The sequence below is a fragment of the Musa acuminata genome, chromosome BXJ2-8 (assembly GCF_036884655.1).
Source record: "Musa acuminata AAA Group cultivar baxijiao chromosome BXJ2-8, Cavendish_Baxijiao_AAA, whole genome shotgun sequence".
NCBI classification, from domain to species: domain Eukaryota; kingdom Viridiplantae; phylum Streptophyta; class Magnoliopsida; order Zingiberales; family Musaceae; genus Musa; species Musa acuminata.
Window position 1 is genome coordinate 9,833,357 of NC_088345.1, and position 12,264 is coordinate 9,845,620.

Here is a 12,264-nt window from a genome sequence, read left to right on the forward strand (position 1 = left end):
GATGCAGACTGTATTTTGACTTCTTCAATGGATTTAGATTTGATTAAGCATGTTTTAAGGAAAAGTCAAAATTTAATTAACTTTTTACTTTGGTCAACTTTAATTTTGATAGATTTAATTGGACTAATATTTAATCTCATTCTAAGCCTACCCAATTATGGTTGACTAATCTAATTTAGGGTTTCATCCATAATTAAAAATATATAAATTATGATTTTCTTTTATAATTTTCTTATATGACAAATTGATAATTTTTTTGCTTATGATAATTAAATTTTAATTATTTTTCTTGGATATTTGTTTAGTTATTCACATGTATATGTTTAATATTATAAAATAATATTTATTTTTCACATAGAGATATAATTTATATTTTATTATGATTATCATATGATCATCATATAAAAATCATTTGATAAACCCAATAAAACATATGAGTTTTTTCCTTTATCTTGATTAATATTTAATAATTATTATGATTATTATTTTTATTATTACTAAATTATTTTATATAAATTAGATTAAAATATTTAGTGAATATTATTTGTAACTTATATCTTTAGGTTTTATCTGACTAATAACTATAAAAGTGGCTTAAAATGGTAGTCTTATATGATAAATTATAATAAATATTTTATCATTTATATAATATTTTCAATTATATTTTATATTATTATATTGATTCTATAGTCACCAAAATAGTTTAGACTAATAACTTATAAAATTATATTAAAGAATTGGTCATAAATGATATTATGAAAAATAATATTCATAATGACACATAATTTAGATATTTAGACAATCCTAATAGAGTATCTGATTTGAAAAATTATTTGATAGAGTAAGATAATATTATTTTGGTATCCTTATATTTTATGGTTATATACTTAAAAGTATAAATACTATTCTATAAAAATAATATTAGTCTTCTATAAATAATTTTGTGTGAATATTAGATATATCTATATTTTATTCAAAAGTAAAATATGGATGATATCAATAGTTCATTATATTTTAAAAACTCAAAACATTAATATTATTTTATATTTTATAGTGATACTTTCTTTCATACACTTTTATGTATTACTTATAGTGTTCATATACTCTTTGATTCAAATTATTCAGAATAGTTAAAGAAGGTATAATTCACACTATATGTATTAAATCTTGACATAGTATTACTTGTTTAAAAGCCTATAGACCCAATTAATAAAAACATCATAGAATCAATTAATAAAACAAATGCTTGAAAAAAATAGGCTTAGTTTAATATTTATAAGAATGATAATTGCAAAGAACAAGAAGGCTTAGTTTAAATTTACTAATAAGTTATTGGTTGACACATTAATTAAAGAACTTACTATAACTTAGTATAATGACACTTCGAGGATTTAGGATCATATCCTCAATATGTCTAATAAGACTATGGAACTTAAAATATTATGCATCAATGTGAATGGGACTTTCCTCGTATAGTTCATTCTTAATTCTCTTCCTCAGTTTGATCCATTCAAGATTCACCATAATACAAATAAAGATAAATAGGAGTTGAATGGGTCGACTAGTATATGTACTCATGAAAAATTAACGTTAAGGTAAGAAAATACTCGTAATATTTTGACTATTGCTAGTTATAAGTACTGTGCAAATCAATCACGTGAGTGATGACACGTGTGACTTGACACGTAGTCTTTTTGCTTATTATTATTATTTGATATTTTATCACTTTGTATTACCTGTTGCTTGAATATATTGTGATGTCCATTGATCTGTGCAATGAGAATCGAATCGTGATGAGATCACGATAATGAGACCGATTTGCCTTTAAACTCAAATCCTAAGTAATCTCGGTCATAGGTTACTCGAGAGGGATATCGAGATAACTAGACATACTAGTGTGCTATATATCCATCTATGTGATGGATGTATCTGGTCTTATAGCTGCTCGTGTGGGGATACTAGGGATACAGTACATATGCTTATTGGAGAATGAGTTTACTGATTGATCCTCTTACGGAATGCTAGATGATTAATGATGCCTTATTGTTAAACAGTGATTCCGTAGTCTCAATGGTGTATCTGGTCCTTAGACTTGAGATACCAAGGATGTCTTGTATAAGTACTCCACTCTTTGATATTGGACTTACATGTTTAAAGGTTCCAGATCTAGCACAACCGGTCATCGGAAGTGGTAGCTAACTTTACAAGGACTATTAAGTGTCGATAAAGGATCATCCACTTTTAGTGTCATGAGAGGAAAATCACATGTATTCTTGCTCAGATAAATCCTTAGTTAGGATCATTCAAATTAAGAGAGAAAGAGTTCTATCGGAGAATCCGATTAGAGTCTGACAGCACCATACCTGGTATACGATCTTTAGGATATTAAATGGATGAGGGACTATAAGTATATGATAACTGAGGATAGGCAAGTCCAATGGATTAGATTCCCTTGTATCGTTTGGGGACTACAACGTAGTGGCCTAAGTATATCCATAGTCGATGAGTCAAGCGAATTATTATGGAGATAATAATTCACCGAGTCAAAAGGAGTTCTGACAGGTATTACTCATGGCCAACTCAATATTGGGCCTAGATGGTCATACACATATAATAGGGGTTACGATAAGTAGAGGTTCAAATATGAGATATTCGTCGGAGTCCCTATCTTATTGGATATACAATAAGCTCCTGAATTATTGGATCCCATGGATGAGATCCAATAAGTGTCAATGAGAGATTATTGGATAGAGATCCACTAATCTAAGAGGCTTTGGTAGTTGGATGGAGATCTAATACCCAATAGGGCAGGATACATTAGGGTTAAGTTGACATGAAACCTTTATAAATAGGAGTGAACCAATAGTTAATAGGCTAGAGCTTAGGTTGCCTCTCCTATTCTCCTCCCCTTCTCCTCAAATAACAAGCCTAGAGAATTGAAGAGTATCATTTCAACTCTACTGTATGGATCACTGCTAAAGGGGAGGACGTTTGACCTCCTTTACCATCTCCTTAAGATCTGTAGAGATTCAGGGATATATGATCTCCCTAAGTAACACAATCTTTCATATATGTAGTTTTAAGTTTTACAGATTTTACGCACCAATATTCGCACGATGATGAACACATCTTTGGGAAATTGGAGATTTTATTTTTAATGTTCTTTCGCTACGCATGTGATGTTGCCCTCAGATTTCCCAATAGGTATTGCAACGAGTAAAGACTTGGATATAAGATATCTGCTAGAGCCCCTATTTTATTGGATATCCAATAAGCTCATATATTATTGGATCTTGTGGATGAGATCCAATAAGAGATTATTGAATATAGATCCACTAATATAAGGGGCTTGGGTAATTTAATAGAGATTCAGTACCCAATATGATAGGATCCATTAGGGTTAAGTGATAGGAACTTTTATAAATAAAAGGAACTAAAATGTGGCATAAGCTAGTCTCCTCTTAGTCACCCCTCCTAATATCCTCTCTCTCCTCTTCTCCTCAACTGACAGCCTCTGTTTAGGGTATGTGGATAGCAAGAAGGGCCCCTTCTTGAAGATAGTACAATCTTGTGGTGCGTATAGAGAGGAGGATCATGCTGCGATTGGAGAAGCATCATCGCAACCGCATCCACCTTATGGATCACTGCTAGAGAGGAAGACAACTGACCTCCTTCATCCTCTCTTTCGGATATGAAAATTTCAGGATATACGATCTGTTGAATCTCAGATTTTGATGATGAAACCAATTAATAATGTTATGATCTAATCTGTGTTTTGAGTGACACAAGACTAACTTCGATCATGAGAGACAAATTGATTAAAGCAGGAAGAATAGGATGTTGGGCCGGAGTTGAACATCTTAGGAGATTGGACGTCGGGCCGGAGGATCGGTTGATGTGTCGGCAAAAGGCTTCGTGCCGTGAGTTGAGGTATCAGGCTGAAGGATCGGACATTGCGCTAAGAAGATCAGAAGTTGTGGGTGTTAACATACTGATTGGGCAAAACGTCGAAAGATAGGACGATACGTCAAAGTATCAGACGATATGTCGAAAGAACCAATGACATGTTGGACAATAGATGATTTGTGCTTTGTAATAATTTATTTAGATCGAGTTAGTTTAGATCGTAATTGGGTTGGCTTAGAATGTAATTAGGCCAACTCAATTAAGGGTCAATTGTGCCCAAAGTGAGGCTATTTTGGGCTAAGTGGAAGGCACATTCAGTGACCTAAAAGTTGGGTCAAGCGATGGCACCATCGGTCCAAGCAATGGTACCGCCAGAGGCTCAATCTCCAATACTGCCAAATTGGACAATGGTACTGCCTAGTGTCAAGCGATGGTACCATCCAATATTAGTGTTGTGGGCTATGGTACCACTAGTACCTCGAAAACCAGGGATAAGACACCTTTAAGCTCTAAGTTTGAATCTATTTGGAGCCTATAAATACCCCTATCATCTCTGCTTATATTACATAAGAACTAAAAATAAAAACAAGGGAAAATTCTATTGTAACCTTATGAGAGTTTCCCTCCTCTAGTTTAAATGTTGATTTCTATTTAAGAGATGAGTGTGTGGGGGTGTAAAGGTTCTCTCTTGAGCTTGTTAAAAAGAGAATATAGTTGTAAGGATAGTTGGTCTTCGTCCATTGAAGGAAGACCGTTAGTAGATGCCGATGGCCTCGACGAAAGAGGAATCGAGAGTGGACATAGGTCACGACGACCGAACCACTATAAAACTTGGTTTTCATTTCCTTCATGCTTTTTCTTTATATTACAAACTGATTTATTAACCTCACTACGCTTTCGTACGCTTTCAAGTTAACATCTTTCTGATGATGATTTTATCAAACAAGAAGAATTTTTGAATCGCTGAGGTTTTACGAAAGTACTAATTCACCCACCTCCACTCCTGTTAGTGTCATATTGATCCTAACAGTTGGTATCAGAGCCACGTTTTTCTCGTTTGGTTTAATACCCAAGAGAAATGGCTTTTATTAGATTTCAAAAGAGTCATTCTATCATTCATCCTCATATGTTCAATGGGATGGCTACACATACTGGAAAACTCAAATGAGAGTTTTCTTGCTTTCTATGAATTTCGAGTTATATAATATCATTGAAAATAAATTTCAAAAGTTTCTCTTCCAATGAACGAATGGAATGATTTGGAGAAGAATACTTTCTCTTTGAGTACTTTGTTTTATGCTTTGGATAAAAATGAATTCAATCGAGTTTCTATTTACGAAATGACTTATGAGATTTGACATACTCTTGAAGTCACATATGAAGGCACAAGTAGGGTTAAAGATTCTAAAATAAATCTTTTGATGCATGATTTTGAGATGTTTCAAATGAAGCAAGTGAAACTGTTGCTGGCATGTACACCTATTTTACAGATGTCTTCAATAGTTTAAAAGCATTTGGTAAAAGTTTTTCTAACCTTGAACTTGTGAACAAAAGTTTACGATCTCTTCCTAAAAGTTGGGATCCTAAAGTAATGGCTATTCAAGAATCAAAATACTTAAACCATTTTTCGATTGAAGAACTTATTGGGTCTTTGATGACTAATGAAATGACGTGCAATACACATAATAAACTTGATGAACATGAGAATAACCTTTCAAAGAATAGAAAGGATTTGACACTTAGAACTCAAGAAGACCACTCGAGCGAAAGTTCTAAGTGATGATGACTTTGAACTCTTAACAATAAAGCTTAAAAAGTTCATGAAACAAGAATCAAAGAATAAAATAAATTTAAAAAGAATACAACTACTTGCTATGAACGTAAAAAGCCGAGTCACTCTAAAGATGAGTATATAAAACTAAAGAATAAGTTGTCAAAGAAGAAGGAAGCACTCAAGGATAAATCAAGCGCATCCGAAGATGATGAGCAAACCAACAAAGATAAGGTGGCCTTTCACAATGAGGTATGTAACTCACCTGAAATGTATTTACTTTACCATGAAATTACTTAGTGCTTTCATGCTTTGATGAATTAGTTTTAAATATATATATTTTTTATCATGACAATTACATGTTTTATGATAAAGAAATAAAAATATTAAAATTAAATATAATGCTTGTATACCAAATAAGATTAATTTTATGTATGTTTTAAGAAGCAATAATGTATATCTTGATGATTTCTATATTGCTTTTCGATTATAAATGATGATACATGGCTTTTATATGGAAGACTAAGTATGGAGAGTTAGATTCATTTAATCATTTTGATTAAAAATATATTACTACAAAAATAAAATAAAATAATTTTGATTAAAAATACTTTATGTTTAATGAAATCATGCATGATGATTTGAAGTCATAATGATTTTTGTGATTTACGGTTTATTGATCTTGATGATTTCTATGATGAAATTTGCTCTTTCAATTTTAAACGATGATGCATATTTTGATTTAGCGTAAAAAAAAAAAATAGGCATGCTTATATGAAATCAAATAACTTAAATTGAAACAAAAAGGGGAGAATGCATATTTCTTAAAAATATCTCTAAAGCTTTTTAATTTTTAATAAGTAATTCTTATTGATTAATCTATTTTATGTTATCTCTTGAATTAAGAAAAGTAATTTTGATGATAAATTTGGAGTTGACAAATTGAATTTGAATGAAAAATTTCCAACCAAATCATGAACTTTCTTTTGATTTCTATATTTGAACTATCTTTTATGAGAATCAAAATATTTTTTATCTTTGATGTTCCTTCTTACCATTTACTAAAGAAGAGACTTATGCAAACAAACTATGACGTTGATAATAGTTTGTAATGATTTGGAATTGTGCATGTTATACGTTAAAGACTTGAAACCATGCTTTGGTATCATGCATACCCAAGTAATGATGATTTAAAAATTTATCGATTTGGTATCATGCCCAAAGTGATAATGATGATGGCTTGGCATTTTTTACAAGAAAATTTTATAGATTGAGATTTATTTTTTTATCCAAATCATGATCTTAATTTCTCAATATTTGATACTTGAGATCTTTCTATGAATCAAGATCTTATTTTTGAACTCTCATGATTCATTTTGCTATTTACTAAAAAGGAGAATTATTTAAATGAATCATGATTTTTCTTGTGAATTTTTTGAATTATAACATGAGATTTTTTAAGAATCAAGATCATTTACTATGATTCTTTTTTTCATTATTTGAGTCATAAAAAAAATCATAATTTTTCTCTTATTTTTTTATATGCATAATTTAAAATTTGGTTCATGACTCCCTTGTATTCATGAAGTGTATATCTCATCATCCAATTAAATTTTCTTGGTATTCTTCGATATGAAATTATGCATGAAATACTCATGATATTATGTTGATGTATTTAAATGAGAAATTATGATCATGCATGGCATGATATAATGTAATTTGACATTTTGATACTAACATGATTTGAAATATTTATGATTTGAAATGATGCATACAATACTTATGATTTTTTTGATGAAATTATGTGAAAGTCAACAACTATCATTTTCTAAAATGATACCTTATTTTAATATGTCATATTGAAATAAGATTGATATTTTATCTTTGTCATGATTTGGAAATTGATGTAAAGGAAAAAGAATTATAACATTGTATTCTTTTTTTTTTTTTTTGAAATGACAAAGGGGGAGAAAAATTACTAGCTTGTACATTTCAAGAATAACAAAAATTACTAACTTGCATATTGCAAAAGAAAAGCAAATATTGCTAAACTTGCATATCTCTAAAATTTGCTAGCTTGTATGTTCTAAAGTGATAAAATTTTTGCTAAATTACTAGCTTGCATATCTCAAAATTGATAGTTGCACTTCTCCTTTTTATTGATGATAAATGAGGAGAAGATATGATGATGATGTATAAGTTATGATGATAACCATGCATGGGAAGATGTACTCATATGTTTTGATTATGCATGATTTTATGTTACATGCAATGATAGGTTTGGTTCCTTCAATATTTATATTGCATACAATGGTAAAATACTTATAATTCTTTAAATTCAAAGTTTCTATCAATACGACATATTGATAAAGGGAGTTAAGGTTAACTCCATTATCAATTGGTTATTATCATAAAAAAGAGAGATTATTGAATCTCATATTTTAATGATGAAACCAATTGATAATGTTATGATCTAATCTACGTTTTGAGTGACGTAGGACTAACTTCAATCAAGAGAGGCAAATTGATTAAAACAGGAAGAATATGATGTTGGGCCAGAGTTGAACTGCTAGTCATAGGTGCCCAGCAAGCCAATCACGTGAGTGATAGCACGTGTGACTTGATATAGAATCTTTTTGCTTATTATATTTTGGCGTATATCACTTTATAACTATTGCATAAATGCATACATATATTGTGATGTCCTTGGATTTGTGCAATGGGAATCGGATCGTGATGAGATCACAATAATGAGATCGATTCATCTTTAAACACATATCCTAAATAATCCCGGTTATAGGTTACTCGAGAGGGACATCGTGATAACCGGATAGACTGGTGTGCTGTATACCCGTCCATATGATGGATGCAGCTGGTCTCATAGCTGCTCGTGTAGGGACACTAGGGATACAGTACAGGTGCTCATTGGAGAATGAGTTCACTGATTGATCCGCTTACGGAATGTTGGATGATTGATGATGCCTTATTGTCAGACAGCGATTCCGTAGTCCTAATGGTGTATCTGGTCCTTAGACTTGAGACACCAAGGATGTCATGTATGAGTGCTTCACTCTTTGATACCAGACTTATAGGTTTGGCTGTCCCAGATCTAGTACAATTGGTCATTGGGAGTGGTAGTCGACCTTACGAGGGCTATTGAGTGTCGATAGAGGATCATCCACTCTCGGCGTCATGAGAGGAATATCTCATGTGTTCTTGCTCAAACAAATCCCTGACCAGGGTCATTCGGGTTGAGAGAGAAAGAGTTCTCCGGGAGAATTCGATTAGAGTGAGACTCGAGTAGAAACCGTATGGGTCTGACAACACCATGCTCGATATACGGTCTCTGGGATATTAGATGGATGAGGGATTATAGGTACACGGTAACTGAGGACAGATAGGTCCAATGGATTGGATTCCCCTGTATCATCTGGGGACTACGGCGTAGTGGCCTAGTACGTCCGTAGTCGATGAGTCGAATGAATTATTACAGAGATAATAATTCACTAAGTTAGAAGGAGTTCTGACAAGTATGACTCACGGCCAGCTCGATATTAGGCCTAGAGGGTCACACACATATGGTAGGCATTGCGATGAGTAGAGGTTCAGATATGATATATCCGACGGAGCCCTTGTCTTATTGGATGCAAATCCAATACCCACTAGGGGAAGACCTATTAGGGTTTGACAGGGGACCTCTATAAATAGGAGGGATTCAAAGCCTCATAGGCTAGAGCCTTTGCTTGCCTTTCCTATTCTCCTCTTCCTCTCCACCTCAGAGCAGGCCTGGAGTCTTGAGGAGCATCGTCGCAACCCTGCTGTGTGGATCACCGCTAGAGAGGAGGACGCTTGACCTCCTTCACCCTCTCCTAAGGATCTGCAAGGAAACAGGGATATACGATCTCCCTAGGTAACACAATCTACTCTATACGCAGTTTTATGTTTCGCGAAATTTTGCGCACCAATCTTCGCACGACGACGAACATCTTTTTAGGAATCGGGGATTTTGTTTTCTTGTTCTTTCGCTGCGCATGTGATGTCGCCCCCCATGATTTCCCAACAGTGGTATCAGAGCCAGGTTGTTCGTGCGAATGATTGGTTTTGAACTGCGTGTGTTGTGTTTAGGAAGAATTTTGACGTCAAAATCGTTGACGCGAAAGCGAGAAAGGGCAGCAACAGTTGTTGCCCTCGATCTACGTGCGTGAAGCGCAGCCGAAGGCGGGCAGCACAGGGGCTGCGTCTGCAGCAGCCGGCCGGCGGCCTACTAGCAGCAGGCTTGCGTCCGGCGGGGCTGGCAGCCCGCGGGCAAAGACGCCTGCGGCCGCTTCTCCCGCAGGGTGAGGCGCCGCAGGGCAGCGGCGCTTGCTGCCGCTGCTCCCGCGGGTGAAACCCTCCCCCCCCCATAGGGGCGGTCGCCCGGCGGGACAGCACCGCCTGCGGGCGTTGCCCCGCCGGCAAAACCGCCCGCAGAGGTGGCAACGCCCGCGGGGGAGCCCACCTGCAGCGGCAGCGCCGCCAGCGGGCGTGCCACCTGCAGGCGAGGGCATCACCCTCGCCCCTCGCCCAGGCCACCGCCAGTAGGGTGGCGGCGGCGGTGGCAGCAGCAAAGGATAGTAGGGCATTAGGGTTTTCTGGGAAAAAGACAATTTTACCCCTCTGAAATTGAGAAATTTTAGTTTTTGTCTTTTGTCCAAATTATGAAAATACCCCTATAAATTCAGAAATTCCCTACATGTCCCTAATTTCAGAAAATATTAATTAATTAAAAGGTTTAGTTGATTATTATTATTTTTATTATTATCTAGTAGTCCTACATGATGATGATTATTTATACATGTGATGTATGATGTGTGGACGGATGATCATGGACCGTGTGATGTGTGTACTTGTGATTATTATTATTGAGGTCTACGAGCCTCCATTATATTTCTCATTTATTGTCGGGCCTGCGTGCCTATGATTAAGTTGTAATCACATGAGGAGGCGCAACGGGAGCGTGGATGCGATAGCGGGACCCACGAGACGGACGATCGCGATGCATGAAGATGCATCAAGATGTCGATGGAACCGATGAGGACGAGATGGACGATCACAGGGCATGGAGATGCACCGTTGCACACATAGATTTTGATGTGAGTGATTAGGCCTACTGGCTCGGGCCTAATCACATTAGGTTGTGGTTCATGATCATCTGGTGTGATTGCTTATACACATACTAGATATGTATATATATTTGCATGCGATGTAGATATATATTAAATATGTATATGTGTGACATGTCATATTAGGAGACCAAATCTTAGAAACATCTCTCGATAATATTAAGTCGGTAAACGTGAGGCAATTAGATTTACCCACGTGGCCTTCCATCGTTATAAGTAGGAACCGATTCCCGGTGTAGGTTGAGTTAGTCGAGTCCCTCGAGACTCACCTATATCGCGATTCGCTATCTTGCTTACGACATAGAGATGTCACCGGTGACCTGAGGGCATGGTATACTTGGTCGAGTCCCTCGAGGGTATATCATCAAATCAGACTCATCTTGTAACGAAGGTGTTGACTTAACCGAGCATCATGGTTGGTCGAGTCCCTCGAGGCCATGGTGATTCGGAGGCCGAACAGGACAGGAATCACAAGGAGTTGTGATCGGCAAGAGTTGCCTACCTTTTAGGCTTAGTGTGATTGGTCGAGTCCCTCGAGGTTACACTAAGACGCTGATTGGATCCTGATCCCCACTAGAAGTCTGCCGGAGACTTCCGTTTCACGTGCTGAGGGTGTCGCGTGACTCGTTAGCAAAATAGTGGGAGCATATTAAGATAGAAGTCCATATCTTAATAGTTTATTTCTTGCAAAATCTGCATGTTATTCATTTCTGCTGCATCTTTATTTTCAGAAAATGTCGCTTTCAAATCCCTTACGTGGCATACTTGATGTCAACTGTCTCACTGGTCTAAATTATACGGATTGGCTCCGTAACTTGAGAATTGTTCTCACAGTAGAGAAAATCATGTACGTCCTTGATACAGTGATACCTACGCCTGAAGAAGGGGCAAACGAGGATGATATCGCTCGCTACGTGAAGTACATTGATGACTCCACTCTTGCTCGGTGCTATATGTTGGGCTCTATGACTCCTGAGTTACAGAGACAACATGAAAAGATGGATGCCAGATCCATTCTCCTACATGTCCGCAAATTGTTTGAGGAACAGGGAAGGACTCAACGATATGAGATATCCAAGAGTCTTTTCCGCGCTAGGATGACTGAGGGGACACCGGTTCATAACCATGTCCTAAAGATGATTGAGTGGATAGAGAAACTCACAGGTCTAGGAATGGTCCTAGAGGATAACTTGTGTGTGGACATTGTGCTTTAGTCCCTACCAGATTCCTTTTTACAGTTCATAATGAATTTTAATATGAACAAGCTTGAGGTGACTCTCCCAGAGCTCCTCAATATGTTGAGGGAGGCAGAGAGTACTATTAAGAAAGAGAAGCCAGTTCCCTACACTGGTGAGACCAGAAAGAAAAGGAAAGCAGAAAGGTCCCTTAAGAAGGGAAAGGGCAAGGGCAGACCAGGTAAAGCAA